Source organism: Lepus europaeus, chromosome 15 (genome assembly GCF_033115175.1).
Source record: "Lepus europaeus isolate LE1 chromosome 15, mLepTim1.pri, whole genome shotgun sequence".
Taxonomy (NCBI): Eukaryota; Metazoa; Chordata; class Mammalia; order Lagomorpha; family Leporidae; genus Lepus; species Lepus europaeus.
The window spans coordinates 67732806-67747967 of NC_084841.1; positions in this window are offsets into that span (position 1 = coordinate 67732806).

Genomic DNA, 15162 nt, shown 5'->3' on the forward strand with positions numbered 1-15162 from the left:
ACACCAGTGGGAAAGCGGAAAGAGGAGACTAGAGGAAATGTGGCTTGAAAATCCGTGGGGAAAAGTTCACCAGGCTAACTAGAAGAGAGAGAGGAAAAAAAAAGTGACCGATACAGACACGAGTTTCTCTCTCTCCGCTCACCCCTCAAAGGCGAGCAAGACAAAGAGCAGGTGCCATTTTGGACATACGTCATAAGCAGGGCGACTTCAGGTCTGCACCGGCCCTGAGCCTAGCAGAAACACCTGACTCTGGTGGGAGGGGTGAAATAACAGGAGATTAGCATCTAACTTGGCAACCCAGTAGGAGACTACAGGAGAATTGGAGCCCAAACTGAGAGCAGCAGAGATTCCCTGTGTGGTCTTTGGGAAAGAGCTTCCAATCTCTGGCTCCTGTGGGTATATCATTTGCCTGCTAACTACGTCCAATTACGTTCAGCTGTGCGGAATTACTTCCCTTTTGAATCAAAAAAAGAAAGAAAGAAAGAGAGATTTACCACACCTAACCTGGGAGTGTCATCTTTGACACACCCTCAACCCTGAGGAACCAAACACAGCTCTCAGTCCACACTCATCTCAAGCCTCTAAGTTTCAACCAAAACAGACAGTCCACTTAATATAGAGCCATAGTGTAACAAGAAAAAACACCACAGTGAAGAAACCAAATATCTCCAACATGCCAAACAACAAATGCAAAAACCAAGCTAACAAGTCAACAGAGTGCCTTCCCCTAGGAGGTTCACACCTCCCTTAGGATATACCCCATGTGAAGAGATAGATAGGTCTGGGCCTCTTAACTTACAAGGCCTAAAGCCCACCAGATTATTATCAAGCCCCTTCTATCAGGTTCTATTTGCCTCTCAATCAGAAAACTTAATTGTAGCTTAGACAGCACCTTTCTTAGCTCCTCTAATAATGACTCTGTCCTTTGTTCTAGACCCTGTCTAGTGTACTTGGGCCTCATTCCTTTGTAATCATAACCTCTACTCTACCACCAATGGCTCTACTCCCAACCTGTGTGTACTGATGGTCCTCTTCCTCACTTAATGCTGTATAATTGTTCAAACCTGGTAAATGCCACTCAGGATCATTGGTTACTATCCTCACTCTGTCTTTTATGACCTTGTCTAAATATGATCAGAGTCGGCAAACTTGGAAGGCTTCCATAGCCTTGGCAACTCATGACGACAGCCTAGGATGGTTACTGGTGCCATTAACTAGAGTGTCAATTTGTTGGGTCAACAACAGGAGCCACTGTGCACTTGCTCCTCATGTGGGATCTCTGTCCTTAATGTGCTGTACATTGTGATTTAATGCTATAACTAGTACTCAAACAGTATGTTTCACTTTGTGTTTCTATGTGGGTGCAAACTGTTGAAACCTTTATACTAAATTGATCTTCTGTATATAAAGAGAATTGAAAATGAATCTTGATGCAAATGGAAGGGGAGAGGGAGCGGGAGAGGGGAGGGTTGTGGGTGGGAGGGAAGTTATGGGAGGGGGAAGCCATTGTAATCCATAAGGTGTACACTGGAAACTTATATTCATTAAATAAAAGTTTAAAAAAAATGAAAAAAAAAAAGAACAAGGAAGACACTATGATGCCCCCAAATGAAAAAGACACCCCAATTCAAGATTACGAAGATGATGAGATCGAAAAAATGCAAGAAGCGGATCTCAAAAAATTGATAAGAACACTATTTGGCATTTCTAAGAATAATGTTTCTTATGGCAGAGATATGTTCCATATTATTCATAGCAATAGAACTTTGTTGGATGAAGGAATATAGTTATGAATAAATCCACATCTGTGAATTAATTACATATTATAATTCACTAATGATACCACATTTTAAGTTTTTAAGCCAAAATGAACTTATTTCAATTCCATTTTTCATAGGCTGTTTAAATTCTTTAGAATATAAAAGAGAAACTTTGATATTATGTTATTTACAAATGTGTTGCTGTTTTTAGTGGTAATTTTGAATAAATATACTTAAATGTCATTCCTGGAAACTATTTTGGAGAAGGAAAGAACCTATATACAAAAAGTAGTCTTTAAGTCAATCATAATTTTTATATGATACTAAGCAACATGATTTCTTAAAAACTCATTATGTGGGTAGTTGAATGTATATGCACATGACTAATTTATTATTGCTGCTTTTCCTTTGAATTCCTTAGACTGAAATATTCTGCACAGTATAACTCAGGTTTTAATCTTCAGTTTATTACCTATTACTAAATCTAAGCACTTAAACAATCAAAAACATTTGCACAAATCCATTGGATGCATTTTAGCTTTCTATACACAAACAGCCTCATTACAATTTTGATCCAACTGTGACTGTCATTCCATTTTGATCATACACAGATTAAAATAAAACAATTTGACAATAAGCAAAATATAATCTCATTAAGAGAAAAGAGATTATGTGTAGATATTAATTTTTAAAGTTAATATTTTAAATATTTTATGCTAAGTAAAATAATTGTAAATAATTAAATTTTGTTTACCTTTTATTTAATGAATATAAATTTTCAAAATACAGCTTATGGATTACAATGGCTTCCCCCCACCCCATAACTTCCCTCCCACCCGTAACCCTCCCCTTTCCCGCTTCCTTTCCCCTTCCAATCACATCAAGATTCATTTTCAATTCTCTTTATATACAGAAGATCAGTTTAGTATATATTAAGTAAATATTTTGACAGTTTGCCCCTATATAGCAACACAAAGTGAAAAAAATACTGTTGGAGTACTAGTTATAGCATTAAGTAACAGTGTACAGCACATTAAAGACAGAGATCCTACATGATGTTTTTTTTTTAATTAATTAATTTTCTATGCAATTTCCAATTTAACACCAGTTTTTTTTTTTACCATGTTCTTACAGAAGAAATGCTTGAACATTTGACACTCAGAATGAGATCTATCATCAGAAAGCAAAATTATTATTATCTTAATTTTGTGACAAAGTAAGTAGAGTCATTCCATAGAGAACAAATACCTGGATATCATGGTTGCTAATGCAACTACAAAAATCCTTCTTTTACACAGATGCACTAACCTCTACTTATGGTTATATCACCATTCTTCCCTCTGGTAGGGATATTTTTACATTATTCTATGGTTCAGAAAATAGAAAACAACAGCATTTGTATTTCCTTTGGCTAGTGATAGCTATTGTTTACATGTTTCATTGAAACATCTGCAACACAGCATTTATTTCTTTGATGTCTTGCTGAAAAAGATATCACTCAGCATGCTCTTAGATGGACAGTGAAAATATAGCTTATTTGATAAAATTGCTCCAATTTTCCTCACAAGCCGAAGGGGTATGCAGAAAACAAAAGTAAGATTTTCAGTAAGATAATTGTAGGCTAATTCCTATTCCCCAAACCTTAACTATGTTTTGCTTAAATGCTCAGTTTTTGAGATATTTTCTACCCACTCTTTCTCTTATGCAAGAGAATTACCTGGTGAACAACAAAGTCTTATATACATGCGCATGACCGAGTCTAACTGCTCTTCTTTCCTAGAATCTTAAACAATACCACAGTGGGTTTGGGGTGGAGGGTACTTCCAGAAAGAAAAGACACTGCTACATATTTCTGTGGTGTGGATATTCTCCCCATGGCTGGCTTCATGCAACAAATGTGGCCTCTTTGAACAAGGGGAGGTAGGAACAGATGCATGCAATCAGCTCCAACTGTGTAGAATGTAGATGCCAGAGAATAGATTTGGCCCAGACCCATAAAAGAACAGGCAGAGTAATTCACCGTTTTGAATGGATTCTCAGCATTTCAGACCTCCTCCACATTCTCTGTTCTTGCAGGTACTATCTAAGAGAGTGTGGAAACTGCCACATCTCCCTTTCCAACTTCTAAATCAATTTCCTACTGCAAAGGATAGGAAATAGAGAAAGATGAGAATTAGACTGATTTAGTAATATGACCCCATCCTCAAAATTTAAATATAAACATTTCAATATAAATGAGCTTTTTTCCCCAAGAAAATGCCTTGGCTTTTGAAAAGGCTTTTGTTGTTGATTTAAGAGGGAGAGAAAGAGGGAGAGAGAGAGAGAGAGAGAGAGAGAGAGAGAGAGAGAAAGAGCTCACCCCCATCCATTGGTCCTTTCTCAAGATACTGCAATAGCTGGAGCTGGAGCCAGAAGCCTGGAATTCAATCCAGGTCCATCACTGAAGTGACAAGAACCCCCTTGAGCCATCACTGTGGCCATCCACGGTCTGTATTGTCAGAAAACTAGAGTCAGGAGCCAGAACCTAGAATTGGTTAGGCACTCCAATATGGGACATGCGCTTCTTACCACCAGGCGAAATGTCTGCCCATACCTTGGCTTTTATATCATAAGTGTCCTGTTGCAACTCCAGCTACTCTGGTTGTGACAAGATCCCTTGAATGACTGGTCACTATGTATTAATGGCATTCATGTTATAAAGTTTTATGATATTTAAATATTAGCTTTCATATTGTGGGGTAAACTTAGCCTGGGGATTGACATGTGCTTTACGTACTCTGATCTCTGGGCTTGGTCAAGGGCTATGGCATTCTGGTCAATCTGGCTTTATCTTTACATCTTTGTGGTACTGTGGATGACTTTGACTCTGATAATGGCCTCCCTGCAGCCCCTACGTGATCTCTCTCTCAGGCCCCTTTTGTGGAATCTCCATGAATCTTGGCCACTTGGAGTCACAGTTCATTGAGGATTTCTCCCAATCTTATATAACATCAGATGGAAATGAAGGCCATGTTGGGCAGACAAGTATGCTTTACCTTAGCTTTACACTGTTGTTCATGGCTGCTTCCAAAATGGGTCAATCTCTGCTAGTAAGGGGCTATAAATTCTGTTTATCTTCAGAGAGCAGAAAACTTCCAAGGATGAGCCTCAAAACTCATAAGTAGCTATTATCTTGCCTTATCTCCTTTCTTTATAGAAAACACTGAGAATGAGGAGAATATCCATTATCTTTTTTGCATTTTGCAAACTGGTTTATTTCTATTTCTATTGAGCTATAATTCACATAATATAAAATTTTACATAAATAAATCCACCAATTTAAATGTGAAAATTCAGTAGGTTTTCATGATATCACAAACTTAGACAACATTTACCACTATCCAATTCTAGATTATTTTTATGACCCCCCCCCCATCTGAAAAACATCCTATAACCACTAGCTATCACCTGAAATTCCATCCTCTCTCAAGTCCCTGGAAACAAACAATCTGCTTTGTGTCTATTGCTTTACACTTTCTGGATATTTCATAGAAATTTTATCATACCACTCATGAATCTCTCTGACTTCTTTCACTTACCATAATGTCATCACAGAATTTCCATGTAGCAGAATACTTCAACCAACTAGGATGTCTATATAATTAAAGCCATGTAAAGCAAGTGTTGGAAGAGGTGTAGAGAAATCGGATACCTCACACTTTGCTAATGGGAATATAAAATGGTGTTAGCTACTGTTGAAAATTGTTTAGAAGTTACTTAAAAATTAAACATACAGTGATGATATTGTATAATAATTCCACTCTCAGGTATATACCTGACAGAACTGAAAAAAAAATTCACACAAAAGCTTACATATAAATATTCATAGTAATTTTATTCTCAACCAAATAAGTAGAAAAAAATTAACTGATTAATAGATAAGCAAATAGGACCTAACTATATCATGGAGTAGTATTCAACTATGAAAAGGAATCTTGAAAATCTTTTATATAGTACTATATACTCAGATAATTTTTATTTCTAAAATAAATGATAGAATATGAATACTGATGCAGAAATTTCATTATTAATGATATACATCAATCAGAAGATCAGAGGATGCTTAAAAACACATTAAATCTTGTGTGTGTTTGAACAACTTTGAAGTGTTAATGAAAATCCACATCAGGTTAACTGACTCTCATTAGAGAGGAATTCTAGAATAAGGGCAGGGATCAAGTGAGATTTCATCAGGTTTCCTGCTCAATTTTACAGTGGTTTCTATTTTCTATATTCCTCTGTATGTTAACTTAAATCCCAAACTCACAGAGAACTGCCATTACATTTAGTGACAAGGATGAGTACACTGTAATAGAACTGTATTCATCAATTAACTCACTAAATGATTAGATTAATTGGAAGCTGTAGGTTCTTTCTGAAAAAATTAGGCAAACTTAAAATATCTTGTGAAGTCACAGACAAAATAGGGAGAAAAGGAGGAATACTTACATTCTTGTGACATTTATATAACATTCTTGAAAAGTACACAGACTTGACTGATTTAAGTAGACAAAGCCCAATTCAGACAAAAATTTGTACATTACTCTGCTACCTTGTAAGTGGAACTTGCTTTTATAATAATGACAACAGCCATAGGAAAACAAAATATGGACTAATTATGATGCAGTGGGAAAAGATAAGGACATAGCTACTTTAAGGGAGATTAAAAGAAGGAATGTGGAAAGGATGCTCCAGAAATCAAAAAGTAGATTACCGAGGATACAACTTTGAACTGACGAAAACATGTTAAATAAGATCTATGTATTTGAAATTGTTTTCATATTTTTGGCTCAGCCCCCTAAGTCTCTAGCTGACTTTGATTAAAGTCGGTGTAGTAAGCCAAATGTAAATCAAAGACGCCTCAGTGAAATAAATCCTAGGTGGAACAGAAAAGGTCAATGCATTAGGTCAATGTCCATTCCTGAACCAGCTTCTGCAGCCAGAAAATGCAGTGTGTGGAGCAGCTGAGATTTCCTAATATCTAAAACAATCATCATAGCTCCGAAGGTGGTAGACTGGGAGCATTATTTTGAATAGATTATAAATGTCTTCTATGTGCATTTCCTGAAATATTTCTTTTGTGCTTATTATATACTTGGAACAGTAACATCATAATGGCACAATAATATTGCTGATGGAACTCATCATATCCAGCTGTAATAGGCTGATGTGAGTCAAATCTGTCAATATTTAACTCAATATTATGAAAGGATTGATACTCTGAGAGTGAAGTAGTAGGGAATATAACATATTGCACCTTGAAATGCATAAATATTTATCAATGGACTAGCAGGGGGAAACTGACATGTCAGAAAAGAAAGAAGAGCACCTTCAAAGAAAATGAGGGGTGAAACAGCTTGTGGATCAGAAAGGAGACGGAGAGCATCCACCCTCAAATCCAATATGGCCTTCTGGACTCAGATAAGGAGTGTAGCTTTTATTCCACACATTGGGGCAAAATAAAAAATAGCATAATTAGCATCGTAGAGTACAATCAGCTTTGACATCCATGTGAAAAGGAGATGGGACAAGGAGAAGTGTGAAGTGTGGAATAGGAAAAATGAGCCCTCCTGGGAAGTCATTCACACGTTCAGATAAAGGCCTGTGATGTATCCAGGTGGAGAGCATGCAATACTGAAGTGCACACCAACGATCTAGAATTTAGACAGAGACTTAGGATTCAGCCATTGTGTGCTAATTTTTGGAGCAATTGTTAAGACAAGATCACATTACTTGAGATTATATTCTGCTGCTCATGCACTTGTACATACACCTTCATACACTGCTTGGATTGTGGCTATTCAGCTTGAAGCATTTAAAATGTATAGTCCATATAGCTCGTGAACACTTAGAACTTTACAGAAAAAATTTTCACTGTAATATTTTCAACCAAAATGAAGTTTCATATCTGAAAAATAAAAGCATTATACCTGAAATTACAATTATTTTATGTTAACCTATAAACGGTATGAGTTTTACATTAGCTATAGACTTTTATAATGTTGTGGATACTATCTTTAGAAATATTATCTGTGCAGCATCATGACAAAAAAACTGATTTTTCTGAAAATGTGAGTTTGGGTCATCCTATTTGGATCTATTTTTTGTTACCCTTGGGTATAGAATTTAAAATTGTAGAATTGCAGTTATTTCCTTTCATTGGGACATTTAACCTTTTGGCCAGCATTTATATACTTTTAATGCCTGTATCAGGGTTAATTTGCATATCTATTTTATATTCCGTATAAGCTCTTTTGGATGTGTAGGGCTTCCTAGAAAGAATTCATTGATGTATAATTCATTAGCATTCACTTGGAAGCTCCCATCTTTAATAGATTGTAGGAAAGATAATTACTAGAATTGAGAGATTGCTTTTGGTATATTTTCTATATTAGGAAATATGCTTTACATTAAAAACTCATCAAATATGCAGAGTATATTATTAAGACCATTATTATTATTTAGTGAAGAAATATCTGGAGTTGATTCCCTTTGAGATGTGCAGCACACACATATTAAAGGTATAACACTTAACTCCATTGATAGCACGTTGCAACTAACTATTTCACTTTAGAAAGTGGTTTTGTGAATGATTTTGCTGATTAGGGTTTTAAAGAATATAGAAGGGAATAAGGGGAATAATATAAGAAGAAGACTAATGGCCTCATTAAAAACTGTTTTGCAGAGACTGCATACAGTAAAATGCACACAGTAGCAACAATTAGTTGAGCAAATGGCCAATGAGTCCTGATTCTCTTACCTCACCAGTAAATTCTGTCAGTACATAGTTTGTAAGGCATAGCATTACCTGCTAATGACTCTATGATATAGTTCCGATAGATTTCTACAAGGAGAATCAATAACTTCAGAAAGCATTTAGAAGGTTTTACTTAGATTGCTAATATGATTAAGTAAGGGGAGAAAAGCCATTTATAATTTCTTAAATCCTTCTTTTACTGGAATAATGACTTCTCTATTAAGGAAATCCATAGAGATTTCTATTCTACAGAATAATTTTAAAGTGTTTCCAACAATTTTATTATCATAGCTGTGCACAGTTTTACTTATTTGTAATAATCACAAATGTAATGCTGAATAAATTGCATAAAGTAATGACATCTATAGTAAGCAAACCGTACCAAAAAATAGCCTCCATTTGGGCTATGTGTACAATGGTCATGGAATACAACTAAAATTTTCCTCTCTGAGTTCACAGCAGTGCGCACGATGTGGCTGGGAGGCATTATTCCATATTTCTGTGGTCTTGTGGAATCTCTTTTGCCTAAGTGGTGACAGGGTATCTTAGGTTTCATCAGCACTACTTGCTTGAGATCAAACTTGGACTTAAGATTCTGCAGAGGAATTTCAGATGGAGTCAAGCAAGGAAAGGGAAACTCAGTGGTGTGAATGATGGTTTATCTTTACATTTGAATTTCCTGGTGTTTGCTGGTTTGAATTATAACCTTCCTACAAGTCACATGTAGATTTGGAGGCTGTCTGAATGATTAATATATATACATATATTAATTATATATATTTACAGAAGTCTTTAAATGCTTTTAGCTGCCACTGAGCCATCAAAATTTATTGTCATCTCTTTTAAAAACACACATCTATTTTTGCCTACCGATCCAGAAGAAAATAAATTTTGTAAAATAAAAGAAAGAAAAGAAAAAAGAAAATGCATTTTGTAGACTAGCCATTTTTTTCCCCTCTAAATGCTGTGTATAGACTTAACTGAGCACGAAGTTACTAGTATAAAATACTATATTCACCACCAATCTTGCAAAGTCTTCACAGCTTCGCAGTTTGCATTTCCACCCTTAAGTTCTACTTGTATAGCTGGGCACTTCCCTCACTCTGTTCTCCAGTAGTAATTCAGAAAAGAAGACTGCCAACTTCATGATCTATCTCCTTAGTGGAATACTTTTTGAGATATCTAGAGCAAAGTGACACGTTCTCTTGATTTTGTTCATATAATCCACATGATTCCTTCACTCATTTACTTTACCACCATCTTGTTATACCCACTAATGGGTTTGATGAGATAGAAGCTTCAGAAAGGGCCAGATATAAATCCCCTCCCTCTTCAGTAGCTTGGAATTCTATTGCACTCCTTTAAAAGAAAGAGAAATGTATTCCCTAATGTTTAATATAAGCAGAATACCTTATAAATTTTAGAAAGTAAATTACCCGAAGCTGCTTTCTTAATCATTCAGAAAAATATTAAGGTAAGTCAATGACTCACTCAACCGAAACATTGGACACTCACTAACTAGGTTTTGGCACTTAACTAAGATCCAGTATAAAAATGATGAGAAAAACAGTCCCATACCCTAGGGGTATTTCCTTTCCTTAAGTTTTAGTATAAGAAAAGAAGTAGAGAAGGAACTAAAATACATTATGATGGGAATAAAGGCAGTATATATGAAATAACATCAATGGACCCTCTAATTTAGGGTAGATTCAATCTAAACTAGACTAGGATTTGGGATATTATCCTAGAAAAAAAATTGTACCTAAGCAATAATCTGTTTCACAAGTAATAGATGGATGGGTTCAGATAAACCGAGGAAAGATGTTATGGAAAGAAGCAAGAACCCTAAATCAAGGTAAAACAAGGGCATGATGGAATAAGTGGTAGATGTTAAATGTTCAAGATCAGAAAACAGGTGCTGGTCGATTAAAGCCCTGGCCTGTAGTACAGGCATCGCATATGGGAGCTGGTTCGAGTCCCAGATGCTCTACTTCCAATCAGCTTACTGCTTATGGGCCTGGGAAAGCAGTGGAAGATGGGCCCAGTGCTTGGGCCCCTGCATCTATGTGGGAGACACAGAAAAAGCTCCTGGCTCCTGGCTTCAGATTGGCCAAGCTCCAGCCATTGCAGCTATTTGGGGAATAAACTAGCATATGGAAGACCTCTCTCTATCTCTGTCTCTACCTCTCCCTATAACTCTATCTTTCAAATAAATAAGATAAATCTAAAAAAATCAGAAAACAGCAGGGTAAGAGTGGAGAGGTAGATTGCAGCCATTTTATGGCATGTTTTGAAAACAGACAGTGAGTGAGGGAGAACACTGAATGGGTGAATGGCTTCTCACAAAGAGAACAAGCTCATTAAATGTGCACATTTGGAGACAGGCATCACCCTATACACAGTACAGAGACTGAATTGGAAGTGGTGGGGAGGGATTACATTGGAGGGAGGTTATTGAAGTAATTAAAGATGTTTATTTAGCTCAATGTCTATGTTCGGTAATTCACTGAAAGTGATAGATTTTGATAAAACATGCCAAGGACAGTATACATCAGAAAAGAAGAAGAAAAGAGTGAGAGAAAAGCCAAGAAGGATAGGAAGAAGGAGCTTCCAGAGAAGGGACAAGTGAAATAAGGAAACACTGTGATTCTCAAACCTGGGGAAGAGAGTATTCAAGGGAGAGTGGTCAGGTGCAGTTGAGAGTTTGAAAAGGTAAAGATAAAAAGGCACTCATTAGTTTTGGAAACTATAACATTATCAAATTATCTTCAAGAACATATTTAGAAGTTGCAGTGCATATAACAGTCAGGTTCTGAGGCCGTATTCAGTTAGTGGGAGGGGAGTAGTAAGAGAAAGCATATTTAAATTAACACAACTCCAGGAAACTTTGGCTGCTAATATCATAGAAGGCAGGAGCAAACAGAATCGCTGAGAGCAATGAACCTTACGTAAAGCTCCTTCCTACTCCTTGTGTTTCTACCCGCCCTCTCCGGAAATGACAGACGAGAATGTCCCTGATGCAGGCTCTAACTAAACATTATCAGCAGTGGATCCTCTTTGCTTCCAACTACTCTGAAATATCCATGCAGTCCGACAACTCTTAAATGGGAGGGTTAATGATGTTTGGAATACAAACTCATTCATTTTCTCTCAATCAGAATGACAGTGATTGCAGATAAAACTTATGTAGTGTTTTGCTTTCGAATTCTAACTGGGTTTGTGCCCTAGAGTGCCAAGCCATCTTACAATGGCACTTCCTTACTACTAGGTTTTGGGGGGCTGATTGAAGGCTTTTGAAGAATGTAGAAGACACCCCTTAGCATTGCTTCACTTTTCTTAAAAAAAAAAATTATTTAGTTACATACAAGGCAGAGAAAAAGCGGGAGAGAGAGAGAGAGAGAGAGAGAGAGAGAGAGAGAGAGAGAAGGGAGAGAGAGAGATATCTTCCAACCACTAGTTCACTCTCCAAATGGCTGCAACATTTGGGGGTGGGCCAGGTAGAAGCCAGGAGCTCAGAATTCCATCTGTATGTCTTATGTGGGTGGCAGGGGCTGAAGCTCAGGGGCTATCTTCCATTGCCTTCCCAGGCACATTAGCAGGACAGTGGGTCAGAAGTGGACTTGGATCAGTCAAGATTCAAACTAGCACTCCAACAAGTCATGCCTTTGTCTCTTCACTTCTGTTATCTTAGGGCTCTCGCTTTTAAGCACTCTTCTTCCTTTTGTTTCTGATGGCCTCATTCTGGAGATGCCTCAACTCTATACAATCATTAAATGCTATTTTATCTGTTCTTTCTTCTACTTTTCAAATACTGTAGTCTTTTTTTTAAAAGATTTATTTATTTATTTGAAAGTCAGAGTTACACAGAGAGAGGAGAGGCAGAGAGAGAGAGGTCCTCCATCACATGGCTCACTCCCCAGATGGCCACAATGGCCGGAGTTGTGTAGATCTGAAATCAGGAGCCAGGAGCTTCTTCTGGGTCTCCCACATGGGTGCAGGGGCCCAAGGACTTGTGCCATCTTCTACTGCTTTCCCGGGCTACAGCAGAGAGCTGGACAGGAAGTGAAGCAGCCGGGCCTCAAATTGGCGCCCATATGGGGTGCCTGGCGCTTCAGGCCAGGGTGTTAACCCACTGCACTACAGCGCCAGCCCCAAATACTGTAATCTCAAAGACTTACCAATCCCATCCAATTTCTTCCTACCTTGTAAGTGGAAGGAAAGAAGTGCTTCATATCAATAAATAGCTCTCCATGCAAATATTAAATTCTGGCTCTTTGGATCATAGGCAGAAAATTCCCAGGAGACTTCTATTTTCCAGGGAGAACTAATATATAAAACAAAGCATAGTTTCATCACTATGATCCATAGCTCCTGTTTTGCAGCAGAAATGAAGCATGTTTGTGTATCTCACAATGGAAACAGAACTGAGTATCTAATTTACAGCTTTGTAATCTAGGTCAAGTGACTAATCACCTCTGCAAAATGTGTTATTTTATCAGTAAAATAAGGACAACAATGTTTTACTAGTGATAAGCATGAAGTGGACCAATAAATATAAAAAAATAAACCCTGGTATGTGGTAAATTCAATATATGCAGTCTAATAATATGGCAATTTTCATTATGGAAAGTCATAATTTTGTTTTCTATTGTCCACTGCTAAAAGAACTTTTATCCCTCCTCCACATACTAGACATTCAAGCTTCCTTCTGTCAAAAAGGTCAAAATATTAACAATTTCACATAGTTCATCTCACCTATTATATAAAACGGCGGAATATGTGCCCATTTTGCCAACACTCTTGTATTAGAGTCCTTTTTCTAAATGCTCAGAAGAAAGATATTTGTTACAGTGATACAGGTAGAAGCCAATTTCAAAGTTTGCTCAATGGTCAGTTAATTTAAAATATGGTTTTGTTAAAAATTGTGTATATGGATTTATTTGTCTTTGAGTTTATTAGAATATTAATCACTAATTCAATTTTTAGTTTATAGAAAACTCTATTTCCTGTATCCATTTTTCATGATGTAAATGCCATTGCTAGTTAATATTAACAACCCTCCTAAACATCAAAATAACTCTTCTTGAGTATGCAGTCATTTTAATTATATTGAGTCTCATTTTAACAGTGTCCCACATGGAACTCCCTTTATTAAGTAGTAGCATGCAATTAAATATTAAATTGAATCATTGTGGACACAAGTTTCTAATTGTTCTCTCTGAATATAGAATAAGCACTCAACTGGGCATAACACTTTTAGGTATAATTTAATGGAAAGTATAATTTTCAAAACACATTTGTGACTACAGGAGGCAAAAAGAGAATAAATGCTTTCTAGTCTTAGGACTCACAATTAACTTGAAGTCTCCAGGTGATAAAGTTCAGCTGGTGATGAAGTAAACTCCTGACCTGTCTTCTCCTACAGTCTCTGAATTTCTGCTCAAGAAACAAAGCTGACGTTAAAAGAGGAGGAAGAGGCACTTGGCTTCCTTGTTAAGATAGCAGGTTAAAACACCAAGTCCTATATTAGAGTGCCAGAGTTCCATATCCGAGTCTGCCTCTTGCCTCCAATTTCCTGCCCAGGCAGACCTGGGAGACAGCAGTGGCTGCATTCCTGCCACCCACATGGGAAACCTAAGCAGAATGCCTGGCTCCTGACCTTGGTCTTAGCCCAACCCCAGCCACTCTGGGCATTTGGTGAATGAACCAAGGGAGTGCTCCCTTTTCTCTCGCTTTGATTTCTCTCTCCCACGGGTCCCACTCTTTCCCTCTATTATTTGTCCTCTCAAATAAAGAATTTTCTTTAAAGTCAAGGACATTTTGGCCAAAATTTAATGTTCTTGGAGTGAGAAAATACACAGGGGAGAGTTCTGCAATTAAACTCCATTAAATTTTTTTCAAAAATAAGCAAGCATTCTGCTGAACATTCCAGGATTCATCTGTTAAGAACAAGATAGCTTATTTAGAATACAAAGCAAGATGACTTTAGCTACTGATTGTGTCTGTCTGACCTTCAGCAAGATTCTGTATCTCTTTGGGTTCTTCTTTCCTCAGTTAACTTTCATCTTTAAAGAATCTATAGTGCCCCTTCTAACTTCCAGGGATTCTTATGATGAAGGCATATTGTGCTATTCAATGTTTAAATGAGTGTAAATTAGGTAAATCCTAAATGCCATAAAACATAGGAGGAATATTGTGGAAGAGTAGTGATGAATGTGTGAATGCATTGCTTCTGAAATCACAGTGAATGCATCATGTTTTCTCAAACTACAATTCAAAAGTTTGAGTGTTATTTAGACCAAATGTAGCTGGCGCCATGGCTCACTTGGCTAATCCTCTGCCTGAAGTGCCAGCACCCTGGGGTTCTAGTCCTGGTTGGGGCGTTGGGTACTAGTCCCAGTTGCTCCTCTTCCAGTCCAGCTCTCTGCTGTGGCCCGAGAGGGCAGCGGAGGATGGCCCAAGTGCTTGGGTCCCTGCACCCGCATGGGAGACCGAGATGAAGTACCCAGCTCCTGGCTTCGGATCAGCACAGCACTGGCCGTAGTGGACATTAGGGGTGAATCAACGGAAGGAAGACCTTTCTCTCTGTCTCTCTCTCACTGTCTA